This window comes from Pongo pygmaeus, chromosome 19 (genome assembly GCF_028885625.2).
Source record: "Pongo pygmaeus isolate AG05252 chromosome 19, NHGRI_mPonPyg2-v2.0_pri, whole genome shotgun sequence".
In the NCBI taxonomy this organism is placed as follows: domain Eukaryota; kingdom Metazoa; phylum Chordata; class Mammalia; order Primates; family Hominidae; genus Pongo; species Pongo pygmaeus.
The window spans coordinates 40,980,491-40,998,916 of record NC_072392.2 but is presented as its reverse complement, the minus strand read 5'-3'; positions in this window follow the sequence as shown (position 1 = coordinate 40,998,916).

Below are 18,426 nucleotides of genomic sequence, written 5' to 3'. Positions count from 1 at the left end.
AAATAAACACTTGCAGATTCTACAAAAGGAGTGTTTCAAAACTGTTGTATCAAAAGGAACTTTCAAGTCTGTGAGTTGAATGCACTCATCACACAGAAGTTTCGGAGAATGCTTCCGTCTAGTTTTTAGGTGAAGATATTTCATTTCCCAGCGCAGGCCTCACAGCGCTCCAAATATACACTAGCAGATCCTACAAAAAGAGTGTTCCAAAACTGCTCTTTCAAAAGAAAGGTTCAAGTCTGTGAGTTGAATGCACTCGTCACCAGCAAGTTTCTGAGAATGCTTCTGTGTAGTTTCTATTTGAGGATGTTTCCTTTTCCAGCGTTGGCCTCCAACAGTTCCAAATGTGCACTTGCAGATTCTACAAAAAGAGAGTTTGAAAACTCTTCTATCACAAAGAAGGTTCAACTCTGTGAGTAGAATGCACTCATCACCAAGAAGTTTCTGAGAATGCTTCTGTCTAGTTATTATGTGAAGATATTTCCTTTTCCAGGATAGGCCTCAAAGCGCTCCAAATAAACACTTGCAGATTTTACAAAAGGAGTGTTTCCAAACTGCTCTATCAAAAGCAGTGTTCAAGTCTGTGAGTTGAATGCACTAATCACACAGAAGTTTCTGAGAATGCTTCTGTCTAGTTTTTAGGAGAAGATATTTCATTTCCCAGCATAGGCCTCAAAGCGCTCCAAATATCCACTTGCAGATTCTACAAAAAGAGTGTTTCAAAACTGCTCTTTCAAAAGGAAGGTCCAAGTCTGTGAGTTGAATGCACTCATCACAAAGAAGTTTCTGAGAATGCTTCTGTGTAGTTGTTATTTAAAGACATTTCCTTTTCCAGCATAGAACTCCAAGCGCTCCAAATATCCACTTGCAGATTCTACAAAAAGAGTGTTTCAAAACTGCTCTTTCAAAAGGAAGGTTCAAGTCTGTGAGGTGAATGCACTCATCACAAAGAAGTTTCTGAGAATGCTTCTGTGTAGTTGTTATTTGAAGACACTTCCTTTTCCAGCATAGGACTGCAAGCGCTCCAAATAAACACTTGCAGATTCTACAAAAGGAGTGTTTCAAAACTGTTCTATCAAAAGGAACGTTCAAGTCTGTGAGTTGAATGCACTCATCACACAGAAGTTTCGGAGAATGCTTCCGTCTAGTTTTTAGGTGAAGATATTTCATTTCCCAGCATAGGCCTCACAGCCCTCCAAATATACACTAGCAGATTCTACAAAAAGAGTGTTCCAAAACTGCTCTTTCAAAAGAAAGGTTCAAGTCTGTGAGTTGAATGCACTCGTCACAAGCAAGTTTATGAGAATGCTTCTGTCTAGTTTCTATGTGAGGATGTTTCCTTTTCCAGCGTTGGCCTCCAAGAGTTCCAAATGTGCACTTGCAGATTCTACAAAAAGAGAGTTTGAAAACTCTTCTATCACAAAGAAGGTTCAACTCTGTGAGTAGAATGCACTCATCACCAAGAAGTTTCTGAGAATGCTTCTGTCTAGATATTATGTGAAGATATTTCCATTTCCAGGATAGGCCTCAAAGCGCTCCAAATAAACACTTGCAGATTTTACAAAAGGAGTGTTTCCAAACTGCTCTATCAAAAGCAGTGTTCAAGTCTGTGAGTTGAATGCACTCATCACACAGAAGTTTCTGAGAATGCTTCTGTCTAGTTTTTAGGAGAAGATATTTCATTTGCCAGCATAGGCCTCAAAGCGCTCCAAATATCCACTTGCAGATTCTACAAAAAGAGTGTTTCAAAACTGCTCTTTCAAAAGGAAGGTTCAAGTCTGTGAGTTGAATGCACTCATCACAAAGAAGTTTCTGAGAATGCTTCTGTGTAGTTGTTATTTGAAGACATTTCCTTTTCCAGCATAGGCCTCCAAGCTCTCGAAATAAACACTTGCAGATTCTACAAAAGGAGTGTTTCAAAACTGTTCTATCAAAAGGAACTTTCAAGTCTGTGAGTTGAATGCACTCATCACACAGAAGTTTCGGAGAATACTTCCGTCTAGTTTTTAGGTGAAGATATTTCATTTCCCAGCGCAGGCCTCACAGCGCTCCAAATATACACTAGCAGATCCTACAAAAAGAGTGTTCCAAAACTGCTCTTTCAAAAGAAAGGTTCAAGTCTGTGAGTTGAATGCACTCGTCACCAGCAAGTTTCTGAGAATGCTTCTGTCTAGTTTCTATTTGAGGTTGTTTCCTTTTCCAGCGTTGGCCTCCAACAGTTCCAAATGTGCACTTGCAGATTCTACAAAAAGAGAGTTTGAAAACTCTTGTATCACAAAGAAGGTTCAACTCTGTGAGTAGAATGCACTCATCACCAAGAAGTTTCTGAGAATGCTTCTGTCTAGTTATTATGTGAAGATATTTCCTTTTCCAGGATAGGCCTCAAAGCGCTCCAAATAAACACTTGCAGATTTTACAAAAGGAGTGTTTCCCAACTGCTCTATCAAAAGCAGTGTTCAAGTCTGTGAGTTGAATGCACTAATCACACAGAAGTTTCTGAGAATGCTTCTGTCTAGTTTTTAGGAGAAGATATTTCATTTCCCAGCATAGGCCTCAAAGCGCTCCAAATATCCACTTGCAGATTCTACAAAAAGAGTGTTTCAAAACTGCTCTTTCAAAAGGAAGGTTCAAGTCTGTGAGTTGAATGCACTCATCACAAAGAAGTTTCTGAGAATGCTTCTGTGTAGTTGTTATTTGAAGACATTTCCTTTTCCAGCATAGGCCTCCAAGCGCTCGAAATAAACACTTGCAGATTCTACAAAAGGAGGGTTTCAAAACTGTTCTATCAAAAGGAACGTTCAAGTCTGTGAGTTGAATGCACTCATCACACAGAAGTTTCGGAGAATGCTTCCGTCTAGTTTTTAGGTGAAGATATTTCATTTCCCAGCGTAGGCCTCACAGCGCTCCAAATATACACTAGCAGATCCTACAAAAAGAGTGTTCCAAAACTGCTCTTTCAAAAGAAAGGTTCAAGTCTGTGAGTTGAATGCACTCGTCACAAGCAAGTTTCTGAGAATGCTTCTGTCTAGTTTCTACGTGAGGATGTTTCCTTTTCCAGCGTTGGCCTCCAACAGTTCCAAATGTGCACTTGTAGATTCTACAAAAAGAGAGTTTGAAAACTCTTCTATCACAAAGAAGGTTCAACTCCGTGAGTAGAATGCACTCATCACAAAGAAGTTTCTGAGAAGGCTTCTGTCTAGTTATTATGTGAAGATATTTCCTTTTCCAGGATAGGCCTCAAAGCGCTCCAAATAAACACTTGCAGATTTTACAAAAGGAGTGTTTCCAAACTGCTCTATCAAAAGCATTGTTCAAGTCTGTGAGTTGAATGCACTCATCACACAGAAGTTTCTGAGAATGCTTCTGTCTAGTTGTTAGGAGAAGATATTTCATTTCCCAGCATAGGCCTCAAAGCGCTCCAAATATCCACTTGCAGATTCTACAAAAAGAGTGTTTCAAAACTGCTCTTTCAAAAGGAAGGTTCAAGTCTGTGAGTTGAATGCACTCATCACAAAGAAGTTTCTGAGAATGCTTCCTTGTAGTTGTTATTTGAATACATTTCCTTTTACAGCGTAGTCCTCCAAGCGCTCGAAAGAAACACTTCCAGATTCTACAAAAGGAGTGTTTCAAAACTGTTCTATCAAAAGGAACGTTCAAGTCTGTGAGTTGAATGCACTCATCACACAGAAGTTTCGGAGAATGCTTCCGTCTAGTTTTTAGGTGAAGATATTTCATTTCCCAGCATAGGCCTCACAGCGCTCCAAATATACACTAGCAGATTCTACAAAAAGAGTGTTCCAAAACTGCTCTTTCAAAAGAAAGGTTCAAGTCTGTAAGTTGAATGCACTCGTCACAAGCAAGTTTCTGAGAATGCTTCTGTCTAGTTTCTATGTGAGGATGTTTCCTTTTCCAGCGTTGGCCTCCAACAGTTCCAATTGTGCACTTGCAGATTCTACAAAAAGAGAGTTTGAAAACTCTTCTATCACAAAGAAGGTTCAACTCTGTGAGTAGAATGCACTTATCACAAAGAAGTTTCTGAGAATGCTTCTGTCTAGTTATTTTGTGAAGATATTTCCTTTTCCAGGATAGGCCTCAAAGCGCTCCAAATAAACACTTGCAGATTTTACAAAAGGAGTGTTTCCAAACTGCTCTATCAAAAGCAATGTTCAAGTCTGTGAGTTGAATGCACTCATCACACAGAAGTTTCTGAGAATGCTTCTGTCTAGTTTTTAGGAGAAGATATTTCATTTCCCAGCATAGGCCTCAAAGCGCTCCAAATATCCACTTGCAGATTCTACAAAAAGAGTGTTTCAAAACTGCTCTTTCAAAAGGAAGGTTCAACTCTGTGAGTTGAATGCACTCATCACAAAGAAGTTTCTGAGAATGCTTCTGTGTAGTTGTTATTTGAAGACATTTCCTTTTCCAGCGTAGTCCTCCAAGCGCTCGAAAGAAACACTTGCAGATTCTACAAAAGGAGTGTTTCAAAACTGTTCTATCAAAAGGAACGTTCAAGTCTGTGAGTTGAATGCACTCATCACACAGAAGTTTCGGAGAATGCTTCCGTCTAGTTTTTAGGTGAAGATATTTCATTTCCCAGCGCAGGCCTCACAGCGCTCCAAATATACACTAGCAGATTCTACAAAAAGAGTGTTCCAAAACTGCTCTTTCAAAAGAAAGGTTCAAGTCTGTGAGTTGAATGCACTCGTCACAAGCAAGTTTATGAGAATGCTTCTGTCTAGTTTCTACGTGAGGATGTTTCCTTTTCCAGCGTTGGCCTCCAACAGTTCCAAATGTGCACTTGCAGATTCTACAAAAAGAGAGTTTGAAAACTCTTCTATCACAAAGAAGGTTCAACTCTGTGAGTAGAATGCACTCATCACAAAGAAGTTTCTGAGAATGCTTCTGTCTAGTTATTATGTGAAGATATTTCCTTTTCCAGGATAGGCCTCAAAGCGCTCCAAATAAACACTTGCAGATTTTACAAAAGGAGTGTTTCCAAACTGCTCTATCAAAAGCAATGTTCAAGTCTGTGAGTTGAATGCACTCATCACACAGAAGTTTCTGAGATTGCTTCTGTCTAGTTTTTAGGAGAAGATATTTCATTTCCCAGCATAGGCCTCAAAGCGCTCCAAATATCCACTTGCAAATTCTACAAAAAGAGTGTTTCAAAGCTGCTCTTTAAAAGGAAGGTTCAAGTCTGTGTGTTGAATGCGCTCATCACAAAGAAGTTTCTGAGAATGCTTCTGTGTAGTTGTTATTTGAAGTCATTTCCTTTTCCAGCATAGGCCTCCAAGCGCTCGAAATAAAGACTTGCAGATTCTACAAAAGGAGTGTTTCAAAACTGTTCTATCAAAAGGAACGTTCAAGTCTGTGAGTTGAATGCACTCATCACCCAGAGTTTTCTGAGAATGGTTCCGTCTAGTTTTTAGGTGAAGATATTTCATTTCCCAGCATAGGCCTCACAGCGCTCCAAATATACACTAGCAGATTCTACAAAAAGAGTGTTCCAAAACTGCTCTTTCAAAAGAAAAGTTCAAGTCTGTGAGTTGAATGCACTCGTCACAAGCAAATTTCTGAGAATGCTTCTGTCTAGTTTCTATGTGAGGATGTTTCCTTTTCCAGCGTTGGCCTCCAACAGTTCCAAATGTGCACTTGCAGATTCTACAAAAAGAGAGTTTGAAAACTCTTCCATCACACAGAAGGTTCAACTCTGTGAGTAGAATGCACTCATCACAAAGAAGTTTCTGAGAATGCTTCTGTCTAGTTATTATGTGAAGATATTTCCTTTTCCAGGATAGGCCTCAAAGCGCTCCAAATAAACACTTGCAGATTTTACAAAAGGAGTGTTTCCAAACTGCTCTATCAAAAGCAGTGTTCAAGTCTGTGAGTTGAATGCACTCATCACACAGAAGTTTCTGAGAATGCTTCTGTCTAGTTTTTAGGAGAAGATATTTCATTTCCCAGCATAGGCGTCAAAGCGCTCCAAATATCCACTTGCAGATTCTACAAAAAGAGTGTTTCAAAACTGCTCTTTCAAAAGGAAGGTTCAGGTCTGTGAGTTGAATGCACTCATCACAAAGAAGTTTCTGAGAATGCTTCTGTGTAGTTGTTATTTGAAGACATTTCCTTTTCCAGCATAGGCCTCCAAGCGCTCGAAATAAACAGTTGCAGATTCTACAAAAGGAGTGTTTCAAAACTGTTGTATCAAAAGGAACGTTCAAGTCTGTGAGTAGAATGAATTCATCACAAAGAAGTTTCTGAGAATGCTTCTGTCTAGTTATTATGTGAAGATATTTCCTTTTCCAGGATAGGCCTCAAAGCGCTCCAAATAAACACTTGCAGATTTTACAAAAGGAGTGTTTCCAAACTGCTCTTTCAAAAGCAATGTTCAAGTCTGGGAGTTGAATGCACTCATCACACAGAAGTTTCTGAGAATGCTCTGTCTAGTTTTTAGGAGAAGATATTTCATTTCCCAGCATAGGCCTCAAAGCGCTCCAAATATCCACTTGCAGATTCTACAGAAAGAGTGTTTCAAAACTGCTCTTTCAAAAGGAAGGTTCAAGTCTGTGAGTTGAATGCACTCATCACAAAGAAGTTTCTGAGAATGCTTCTGTGTAGTTGTTATTTGAAGACATTTCCTTTTCCAGCATAGGCCTACAAGCGCTGGAAATAGAGACTTGGAGATTCTACAAAAGGAGTGTTTCAAAACTGTTGTATCAAAAGGAACGTTCAAGTCTGTGAGTTGAATGCACTCATCACACAGAAGTTTCGGAGAATGCTTCCGTCTAGTTTTTAGGTGAAGATATTTCATTTCCCAGCATAGGCCTCACAGCGCTCCAAATATACATTAGCAGGTTCTACAAAAAGAGTGTTCCAAAACTGCTCTTTCAAAAGAAAAGTTCAAGTCTGTGAGTTGAATGCAGTCGTCACAAGCAAGTTTCTGAGAATGCTTCTGTCTAGTTTCTATGTGAGGATGTTTCCTTTTCCAGCGTTGGCCTCCAACAGTTCCAAATGTGCACTTGCAGATTCTACAAAAAGAGAGTTTCAAAACTCTTCTATCACAAAGAAGGTTCAACTCTGTGAGTAGAATGCACTCATCACAAAGTAGTTTCTGAGAATGCTTGGGTCTAGTTATTATGTGAAGATATTTCCTTTTCCAGGATAGGCCTCAAAGCGCTCCAAAGAAACACTTGCAGATTTTACAAAAGGAGTGTTTCCAAACTGCTCTATCAAAAGCAGTGTTCAAGTCTGTGAGTTGAATGCACTCATCACACAGAAGTTTCTGAGAATGCTTCTGTCTAGTTTTTAGGAGAAAATATTTCATTTCCCAGCATAGGCCACAAAGCGCTCCAAATATCCACTTGCAGATTCTACAAAAAGAGTGTTTCAAAGCTGCTCTTTCAAAAGGAAGGTTCAAGTCTGTGAGTTGAATGCACTCATCACAAAGAAGTTTCTGAGAATGCTTCTGTGTAGTTGTTATTTGAAGACATTTCCTTTTCCAGCATAGGCCTCCAAGCACTCGAAATAAACACTTGCAGATTCTACAAAAGGAGTGTTTCAAAACTGTTCTATCGAAAGGAACGTTCAAGTCCGTGGGTTGAATGCACTCATCACACAGAAGTTTCGGAGAATGCTTCCGTCTAGTTTTAGGTGGAGATATTTCATTTCCCAGCATAGGCCTCACAGCGCTCCAAATATACACTAGCAGATCCTACAAAAGGAGTGTTCCAAAACTGCTCTTTCAAAAGAAAGCTTCAAGTCTGTGAGTTGAATGCACTCGTCACAAGCAAATTTCTGAGAATGCTTCTGTCTAGTTTCTACGTGAGGATGTTTCCTTTCCAGCGTTGGCCTCCAACAGTTCCAAATGTGCACTTGCAGATTCTACAAAAAGAGAGTTTGAAAACTCTTCTATCACAAAGAAGGTTCAACTCTGTGAGTAGAATGCACTCATCACAAAGTAGTTTCTGAGAATGCTTCGGTCTAGTTATTATGTGAAGATATTTCCTTTTCCAGGATAGGCCTCAAAGCGCTCCAAATAAACACTTGCAGATTTTACAAAAGGAGTGTTTCCAAACTGCTCTATCAAAAGCAGTGTTCAAGTCTGTGAGTTGAATGCACTCATCACACAGAAGTTTCTGAGAATGCTTCTGTCTAGTTTTTAGGAGAAAATATTTCATTTCCCAGCATAGGCCTCAAAGCGCTCCAAATATCCACTTGCAGATTCTACAAAAAGAGTGTTTCAAAGCTGCTCTTTCAAAAGGAAGGTTCATGTCTGTGAGTTGAATGCACTCATCACAAAGAAGTTTCTGAGAATGCTTCTGTGTAGTTGTTATTTGAAGACATTTCCTTTTCCAGCATAGGTCTCCAAGCGCTCAAAAGAAACACTTGCAGATTCTACAAAAGGAGTGTTTCAAAACTGTTCTATAAAAAGGAACGTTCAAGTCTGTGAGTTGAATGCACTCATCACACAGAAGTTTCTGAGAATGCTTCCGTCTAGTTTTTAGGTGAAGATATTTCATTTCCCAGCATAGGCCTCTCAGCGTTCCAAATATACACTAGCAGATTCTTCAAAAAGAGTGTTCCAAAACTGCTCTTTCAAAAGAAAGGTTCAAGTCTGTGAGTTGAATGCACTCGTCACAAGCAAGTTTCTGAGAATGCTTCTGTCTAGTTTCTATGTGAGGATGTTTCCTTTTCCAGCGTTGGCGTCCAACAGTTCCAAATGTGCACTTGCAGATTCTACAGAAAGAGAGATTGAAAACTCTTCTATCACAAAGAAGGTTCAACTCCGTGAGTAGAATGCACTCATCACAAAGAAGTTTCTGAGAATGCATCTGTCTAGTTATTATGTGACGATAATTCCTTTTCCAGGATAGGCCTCAAAGCGCTCCAAATAAACACTTGCAGATTTTACAAAAGGAGTGTTTCCAAACTGCTCTATCAAAAGCAATGTTCAAGTCTGTGAGTTGAATGCACTCATCATACAGAAGTTTCTGAGAATGCTTCTGTCTAGTTTTTAGGAGAAGATATTTCATATCCCAGCATAGGCCTCAAAGCGCTCCAAATATCCACTTACAGATTCTACAAAAAGAGTGTTTCAAAACTGCTCTTTCAAAAGGAAGGTTCAAGTCTGTGAGTTGAATGCACTCATCACAAAGAAGTTTCTGAGAATGCTTCTGTGTAGTTGTTATTTGAAGACATTTCCTTTTCCAGCATAGGCCTCCAAGCACTCGAAATAAACACTTGCAGATTCTACAAAAGGAGTGTTTCAAAACTGTTCTATCAAAACGAACATTCAAGTCTGTGAGTTGAATGCACTCATCACACAGAAGTTTCTGAGAATGCTTCCTTCTAGTTTTTAGGTGAAGATATTTCATTTCCCATCATTGGCCTCACAGCGCTCCAAATATACACTAGCAGATTCTACAAAAAGAGTGTTCCAAAACTGCTCTTTCAAAAGAAAGTTTCAAGTCTGTGAGTTGAATGCACTCGTCACAAGCAAGTTTCTGAGAATGCTTCTGTCTAGTTTCTATGTGAGGATGTTTCCTTTTCCAGCGTTGGCCTCCAACAGTTCCAAATGTGCACTTGCAGATTCTACAAAAAGAGAGGTTGAAAACTCTTCTATCACAAAGAAGGTTCAGCTCTGTGAGTAGAATGCACTCATCACAAAGAAGTTTCTGAGAATGCTTCTGTCTAGTTATTATGTGAAGATATTTCCTTTTCCAGGATAGGCCTCAAAGCGCTCCAAATAAACACTTGCAGATTTTACAAAAGGAGTGTTTCCAAACTGCTCTATCAAAAGCAATGTTCAAGTCTGTGAGTTGAATGCACTCATCACACAGAAGTTTCTGAGAATGCTTCTGTCTAGTTTTTAGGAGAAGATATTTCATATCCCAGCATAGGACTCAAAGCGCTCCAAATATCCACTTGCAGATTCTACAAAAAGAGTGTTTCAAAACTGCTCTTTCAAAAGGAAGGTTCAAGTCTGTGAGTTGAATGCACTCATCACAAATAAGTTTCTGAGAATGCTTCTGTGTAGTTGTTATTTGAAGACATTTCCTTTTCCAGCATAGGCCTCCAAGCACTCGAAATAAACACTTGCAGATTCTACAAAAGGAGTGTTTCAAAACTGTTCTATCAAAAGGAACGTTCAAGTCTGTGAGTTGAATGTACTCATCACACAGAAGTTTCGGAGAATGCTTCCGTCTAGTTTTAGGTGGAGATATTTCATTTCCCAGCATAGGCCTCACAGTGCTCCAAATATACACTAGCAGATCCTACAAAAGGAGTGTTCCAAAACTGCTCTTTCAAAAGAAAGGTTCAAGTCTGTGAGTTGAATGCACTCGTCACAAGCAAGTTTCTGAGAATGCTTCTGTCTAGTTTCTATGTGAGGATGTTTCCTTTTCCAGCGTTGGCGTCCAACAGTTCCAAATGTGCACTTGCAGATTCTACAGAAAGAGAGATTGAAAACTCTTCTATCACAAAGAAAGTTCAACTCCGTGAGTAGAATGCACTCATCACAAAGAAGTTTCTGAGAATGCTTCTGTCTAGTTATTATGTGACGATATTTCCTTTTCCAGGATAGCCCTCAAAGCGCTCCAAATAAACACTTGCAGATTTTACAAAAGGAGTGTTTCCAAACTGCTCTATCAAAAGCAATGTTCAAGTCTGTGAGTTGAATGCACTCATCATACAGAAGTTTCTGAGAATGCTTCTGTCTAGTTTTTAGGAGAAGATATTTCATATCACAGCATAGGCCTCAAAGCGCTCCAAATATCCACTTGCAGATTCTACAAAAAGAGTGTTTCAAAACTGCTCTTTCAAAAGGAAGGTTCAAGTCTGTGAGTTGAAGGCACTCATCACAAAGAAGTTTCTGAGAATGCTTCTGTGTAGTTGTTATTTGAAGACATTTCCTTTTCCAGCATAGGCCTCCAAGCACTCGAAATAAACACTTGCAGATTCTACAAAAGGAGTGTTTCAAAACTGTTCTATCAAAACGAACATTCAAGTCTGTGAGTTGAATGCACTCATCACACAGAAGTTTCTGAGAATGCTTCCGTCTAGTTTTTAGGTGAAGATATTTCATTTCCCAGCATAGGCCTCACAGCGCTCCAAATATACACTAGCAGATTCTACAAAAAGAGTGTTCCAAAACTGCTCTTTCAAAAGAAAGGTTCAAGTCTGTGAGTTGAATGCACTTGTCACAAGCAAGTTTCTGAGAATGCTTCTGTCTAGTTTCTATGTGAGGATATTTCCTTTTCCAGCGTTGGCCTCCAACAGTTCCAAATGTGCACTTGCAGATTCTACAAAAAGAGAGTTTGAAAACTCTTCTATCACAAAGAAGGTTCAACTCTGTGAGTAGAATGCACTCATCACAAAGTAGTTTCTGAGAATGCTTCGGTCTAGTTATTATGTGAAGATATTTCCTTTTCCAGGATAGGCCTCAAAGCGCTCCAAATAAACACTTGCAGATTTTACAAAAGGAGTGTTTCCAAACTGCTCTATCAAAAGCAGTGTTCAAGTCTGTGAGTTGAATGCACTCATCACACAGAAGTTTCTGAGAATGCTTCTGTCTAGTTTTTAGGAGAAAATATTTCATTTCCCAACATAGGCCTCAAAGCGCTCCAAATATCCACTTGCAGATTCTACAAAAAGAGTGTTTCAAAGCTGCTCTTTCAAAAGGAAGGTTCAAGTCTGTGAGTTGAATGCACTCATCACAAAGAAGTTTCTGAGAATGCTTCTGTGTAGTTGTTATTTGAAGACATTTCCTTTTCCAGCATAGGCCTCCAAGCACTCGAAATAAACACTTGCAGATTCTACAAAAGGAGTGTTTCAAAACTGTTCTATCAAAAGGAAGGTTCAAGTCTCTGAGTTGACTGCACTCATCACACAGAAGTTTCTGAGAATGCTTCCGTCTAGTTTTTAGGTGAAGATATTTCATTTCCCAGCATAGGCCTCACAGCGCTCCAAATATACACTAGCAGATTCTACAAAAAGAGTGTTCCAAAACTCCTCTTTCAAAAGAAAGGTTCAAGTCTGTGAGTTGAATGCACTCGTCACAAGCAAGTTTCTGAGAATGCTTCTGTCTAGTTTCTATGTGAGGATATTTCCTTTTCCAGCGTTGGCCTCCAACAGTTCCAAATGTGCACTTGCAGATTCTACAAAAAGAGAGTTTGAAAACTCTTCTATCACAAAGAAGGTTCAGCTCTGTGAGTAGAATGCACTCATCACAAAGAAGTTTCTGAGAATGCTTCTGTCTACTTATTATGTGAAGATATTTCCTTTTCCAGGATAGGCCTCAAAGCGCTCCAAATAAACACTTGCAGATTTTACAAAAGGAGTGTTTCCAAACTGCTCTATCAAAAGCAATGTTCAAGTCAGTGAGTTGAATGCACTCATCACACAGAAGTTTCTGAGATTGCTTCTGTCTAGTTTTTAGGAGAAGATATTTCATTTCCCAGCATAGGCCTCAAAGCGCTCCAAATATCCACTTGCAAATTCTACAAAAAGAGTGTTTCAAAGCTGCTCTTTGAAAAGGAAGGTTCAAGTCTGTGAGTTGAATGCGCTCATCACAAAGAAGTTTCTGAGAATGCTTCTGTGTAGTTGTTATTTGAAGTCATTTCCTTTTCCAGCATAGGCCTCCAAGCGCTCGAAATAAAGACTTGCAGATTCTACAAAAGGAGTGTTTCAAAACTGTTCTATCAAAAGGAACGTTCAAGTCTGTGAGTTGAATGCACTCATCACCCAGAGTTTTCTGAGAATGCATCCGTCTAGTTTTTAGGTGGAGATATTTCATTTCCCAGCATAGGCCTCACAGCGCTCCAAATATACACTAGCAGATTCTACAAAAAGAGTGTTCCAAAACTGCTCTTTCAAAAGAAAAGTTCAAGTCTGTGAGTTGAATGCACTCGTCACAAGCAAATTTCTGAGAATGCTTCTGTCTAGTTTCTATGTGAGGATGTTTCCTTTTCCAGCGTTGGCCTCCAACAGTTCCAAATGTGCACTTGCAGATTCTACAAAAAGAGAGTTTGAAAACTCTTCCATCACACAGAAGGTTCAACTCTGTGAGTAGAATGCACTCATCACAAAGAAGTTTCTGAGAATGCTTCTGTCTAGTTATTATGTGAAGATATTTCCTTTTCCAGGATAGGCCTCAAAGCGCTCCAAATAAACACTTGCAGATTTTACAAAAGGAGTGTTTCCAAACTGCTCTATCAAAAGCAGTGTTCAAGTCTGTGAGTTGAATGCACTCATCACAAAGAAGTTTCTGAGAATGCTTCTGTCTAGTTTTTAGGAGAAGATATTTCATTTCCCAGCGTAGGCGTCAAAGCGCTCCAAATATCCACTTGCAGATTCTACAAAAAGAGTGTTTCAAAACTGCTCTTTCAAAAGGAAGGTTCAAGTCTGTGAGTTGAATGCACTCATCACAAAGAAGTTTCTGAGAATGCCTCCGTCTAGTTTTTAGGTGAAGATATTTCATTTCCCAGCATAGGCCTCACAGCGCTCCAAGTATACACTAGCAGATTCTACAAAAAGAGTGCTCCAAAACTGCTCTTTCAAAAGAAAGGTTCAAGTCTGTGAGTTGAATGCACTCGTCACAAGCAAGTTTCTGAGAATGCTTCTGTCTAGTTTCTATGTGAGGATGTTTCCTTTTCCAGCGTTGGCCTCCAACAGTTCCAAATGTGCACTTGCAGATTCTACAAAAAGAAAGTTTGAAAACTCTTCTATCACAAAGAAGGTTCATCACTGTGAGTAGAATGCACTCATCCAAAGAAGTTTCTGAGAATGCTTCTGTCTAATTATTATGTGAAGATATTTCCTTTTCCAGGATAGGCCTCAAAGCGCTCCAAATAAACACTTGCAGATTTTACAAAAGGAGTGTTTCCAAACTGCTCTATCAAAAGCAATGTTCAAGTCTGTGAGTTGAATGCACTCATCACACAGAAGTTTCTGAGAATGCTTCTGTCTACTTTTTAGGAGAGATATTTCATATCCCAGCATAGGCCTCAAAGCGCTCCAAATATCCACTTGCAGATTCTACAAAAAGAGTGTTTCAAAACTGCTCTTTCAAAAGGAAGGTTCAAGTCTGTGAGTTGAGTGCACTCATCACAAAGAAGTTTCTGAGAATGCTTCTGTGTAGTTGTTATTTGAAGACATTTCCTTTTCCAGCATAGGCCTCCAAGCACTCGAAAGAAACACTTGCAGATTCTACAAAAGGAGTGTTTCAAAACTGTTCTATCAAAAGGAACGTTCAAGTCTGTGAGTTGAATGCACTCATCACACAGAAGTTTCTGAGAATGATTCCGTCTAGTTTTTAGGTGAAGATATTTCATTTCCCAGCGTAGGCCTCACAGCGCTCCAAATATACACTAGCAGATTCTACAAAAAGAGTGTTCCAAAACTGCTCTTTCAAAAGAAAGGTTCAAGTCTGTGAGTTGAATGCACTCGTCACAAGCAAGTTTCTGAGAATGCTTCTGTCTAGTTTCTATGTGAGGATGTTTCCTTTTCCAGCGTTGGCCTCCAACAGTTCCAAAAGTGCACTTGCAGATTCTACAAAAAGAGAGTTTGAAAACTCTTCTATCACAAAGAAGGTTCAACTCTGTGAGTAGAATGCACTCATCACAAAGAAGTTTCTGAGAATGCTTCTGTCTAGTTATTATGTGAAGATAATTCCTTTTCCAGGATAGGCCTCAATGCGCTCCAAATAAACACTTGCAGATTTTACAAAAGGAGTGTTTCCAAACTGCTCTATCAAAAGCAGTGTTCAAGTCTGTGAGTTGAATGCACTAATCACACAGAAGTTTCTGAGAATGCTTCTGTCTAGTTTTTAGGAGAAGATATTTCATTTCCCAGCATAGGCCTCAAAGCGCTCCAAATATCCACTTGCAGATTCTACAAAAAGAGTGTTTCAAAACTGCTCTTTCAAAAGGAAGGTTCAAGTCTGTGAGTTGAATGCACTCATCACAAAGAAGTTTCTGAGAATGCTTCTGTGTAGTTGTTATTTGAAGACATTTCCTTTTCCAGCATAGGCCTCCAAGCACTCGAAATAAACACTTGCAGATTCTACAAAAGGAGTGTTTCAAAACTGTTGTATCAAATAGAACGTTGAAGTCTGTGAGTAGAATGAACTCATCACAAAGAAGTTTCTGAGAATGCTTCTGTCTAGTTATTATGTGAAGACATTTCCTTTTCCAGGATAGGCCTCAAAGCGCTCCAAATAAACACTTGCAGATTTTACAAAAGGAGTGTTTCCAAACTGCTCTTTCAAAAGCAATGTTCAAGTTTGTGAGTTGAATGCACTCATCACACAGAAGTTTCTGAGAATGCTCTGTCTAGTTTTTAGGAGAAGATATTTCATTTCCCAGCATAGGCCTCAAAGCGCTCCAAATATCCACTTGCAGATACTACAGAAAGAGTGTTTCAAAACTGCTCTTTCAAAAGGAAGGTTCAAGTCTGTGAGTTGAATGCACTCATCACAAAGAAGTTTCTGAGAATGCTTCTGTGTAGTTCTTATTTGAAGACAATTCCTTTTCCAGCATAGGACTCCAAGCGCTTCAAAGAAACACTTGCAGATTCTACAAAAGGAGTGTTTCAAAACTGTTCTATCAAAAGGAACGTTCAAGTCTGTGAGTTGAATGCAATCATCACACAGAAGTTTCGGAGAATGCTTCCGTCTAATTTTTAGGTGAATATATTTCATTTCCCAGCATAGGCCTCACAGCGCTCCAAATATACATTAGCAGATTCTACAAAAAGAGTGTTCCAAAACTGCTCTTTCAAAAGAAAGGTTCAAGTCTGTGAGTTGAATGCAATCGTCACAAGCAAGTTTCTGAGAATGCTTCTGTCTAGTTTCTATGTGAGGATGTTTCCTTTTCCAGCGTTGGCCTCCAACAGTTCCAAATGTGCACTTGCAGATTCTACAAAAAGAGAGTTTGAAAACTCTACCATCACAAAGAGGGTTCAACTCTGTGAGTAGAATGCACTCATCACAAAGAAGTTTCTGAGAATGCTTCTGTCTAGTTATTATATGAAGATATTTCCTTTTCCAGGATAGGCCTTAAAGCGCTCCAAATAAACACTTGCAGATTTTACAAAAGGAGTGTTTCCAAACTGCTCTATCAAAAGCAGTGTTCAAGTCTGTGAGATGAATGCACTCATCACACAGAAGTTTCTGAGAATGCTTCTGTCTAGTTTTTAGGAGAAGATATTTCATTTCCCAGCGGAGGAATCAAAGCGCTCCAAATATCCACTTGCAGATTCTACAAAAAGAGTGTTTCAAAACTGCTCTTTCAAAAGGAAGATTCAAGTCTGTGAGTTGAATGCACTCATCACAAAGAAGTTTCTGAGAATGCTTCTGTGTAGTTGTTATTTGAAGACATTTCCTTTTCCAGCATAGGACTCCAAGCCCTTCAAAAAACACTTGCAGATTCTACAAAAGGAGTGTTTCAAAAGTGTTCTATCAAAAGGAAAGTTCAAGTCTGTGAGTTGAATGCACTCATCACACAGAAGTTTCGGAGAATGCTTCCGTCTAGTTTTTAGGTGAAGATATTTCATTTCCCAGCATAGGCCTCACAGCGCTCCAAGTATACACCAGCAGATTCTACAAAAAGAGTGTTCCAAAACTGCTCCTTCAAAAGAAAGGTTCAAGTCTGTGAGTTGAATGCACTCGTCACAAGCAAGTTTCTGAGAATGCTTCTGTCTAGTTTCTATGTGAGGATGTTTCCTTTTCCAGCGTTGGCCTCCAACAGTTCCAAATGTGCACTTGCAGATTCTACAAAAAGAGAGTTTGAAAACTCTTCTATCACAAAGAAGGTTCAACTCTGTGAGTAGAATGCACTCATCAAAATGAAGTTTCTGAGAATGCTTCTGTGTAGTTATTTGAAGACATTTCCTTTCCCAGCGTAGGCCTACAAGCGCTCCAAATAAACACTTGCAGATTCTACAAAAGGAGTGTTTCAAAAGTGTTCTATCAATAGGAATGTTCACGTCTGCGAGTTGAATGCACTCATCACACAGAAGTTTCGGAGAATGCTTCCGTCTAGTTTTTAGGTGAAGATATTTCATTTCCCAGCATAGGCCTCACAGCGCTCCAAATATACACTAGCAGATTCTACAAAAAGAGTGTTCCAAAACTGCTCTTTCAAAAGAAAGGTTCAAGTCTGTGAGTTGAATGCACTCGTCACAAGCAAGTTTCTGAGAATGCTTCTGTCTAGTTTCTATGTGAGGGTGTTTCCTTTTCCAGCGTTGGCCTCCAACAGTTCCAAATGTGCACTTGCAGATTCTACAAAAAGAGAGTTTGAAAACTCTTCTATCACAAAGAAGGTTCAACTCTGTGAGTAGAATGCACTCATCCAAAGAAGTTTCTGAGAATGCTTCTGTCTAGTTATTATGTGAAGATATTTCCTTTTCCAGGATAGGCCTCAAAGCGCTCCAAATAAACACTTGCAGATTCTACAAAAGGAGTGTTTCAAAACTGTTGTATCAAAAGGAACGTTCAAGTCTGTGAGTAGAATGAACTCATCACAAAGAAGTTTCTGAGAATGCTTCTGTCTAGTTATTATGTGAAGATATTTCCTTTTCCAGGATAGGCCTCAAAGCGCTCCAAATAAACACTTGCAGATTTTACAAAAGGAGTGTTTCCAAACTGCTCTATCAAAAGCAGTGTTCAAGTCTGTGAGTTGAATGCACTCATCACAAAGAAGTTTCTGAGAATGCTTCTGTCTAGTTTTTAGGAGAAGATATTTCATTTCCCAGCATAGGCGTCAAAGCGCTCCAAATATCCACTTGCAGATTCTACAAAAAGAGTGTTTCAAAACTGCTCTTTCAAAAGGAAGGTTCAAGTCTGTGAGTTGAATGCACTCATCACACAGAAGTTTCTGAGAATGATTCCGTCTAGTTTTTAGGTGAAGATATTTCATTTCCCAGCATAGGCCCCACAGCGCTCCAAATATACACTAGCAGATTCTACAAAAAGAGTGTTCCAAAACTGCTCTTTCAAAAGAAAGGTTCAAGTCTGTGAGTTGAATGCACTCGTCACAAGCAAGTTTCTGAGAATGCTTCTGTCTAGTTTCTATGTGAGGATGTTTCCTTTTCCAGCGTTGGCCTCCAACAGTTCCAAAAGTGCACTTGCAGATTCTACAAAAAGAGAGTTTGAAAACTCTTCTATCACAAAGAAGGTTCAACTCTGTGAGTAGAATGCACTCATCACAAAGAAGTTTCTGAGAATGCTTCTGTCTAGTTATTATGTGAAGATAATTCCTTTTCCAGGATAGGCCTCAATGCACTCCAAATAAACACTTGCAGATTTTACAAAAGGAGTGTTTCCAAACTGCTCTATCAAAAGCAGTGTTCAAGTCTGTGAGTTGAATGCACTCATCACACAGAAGTTTCTGAGAATGCTTCTGTCTAGTTTTTAGGAGAAGATATTTC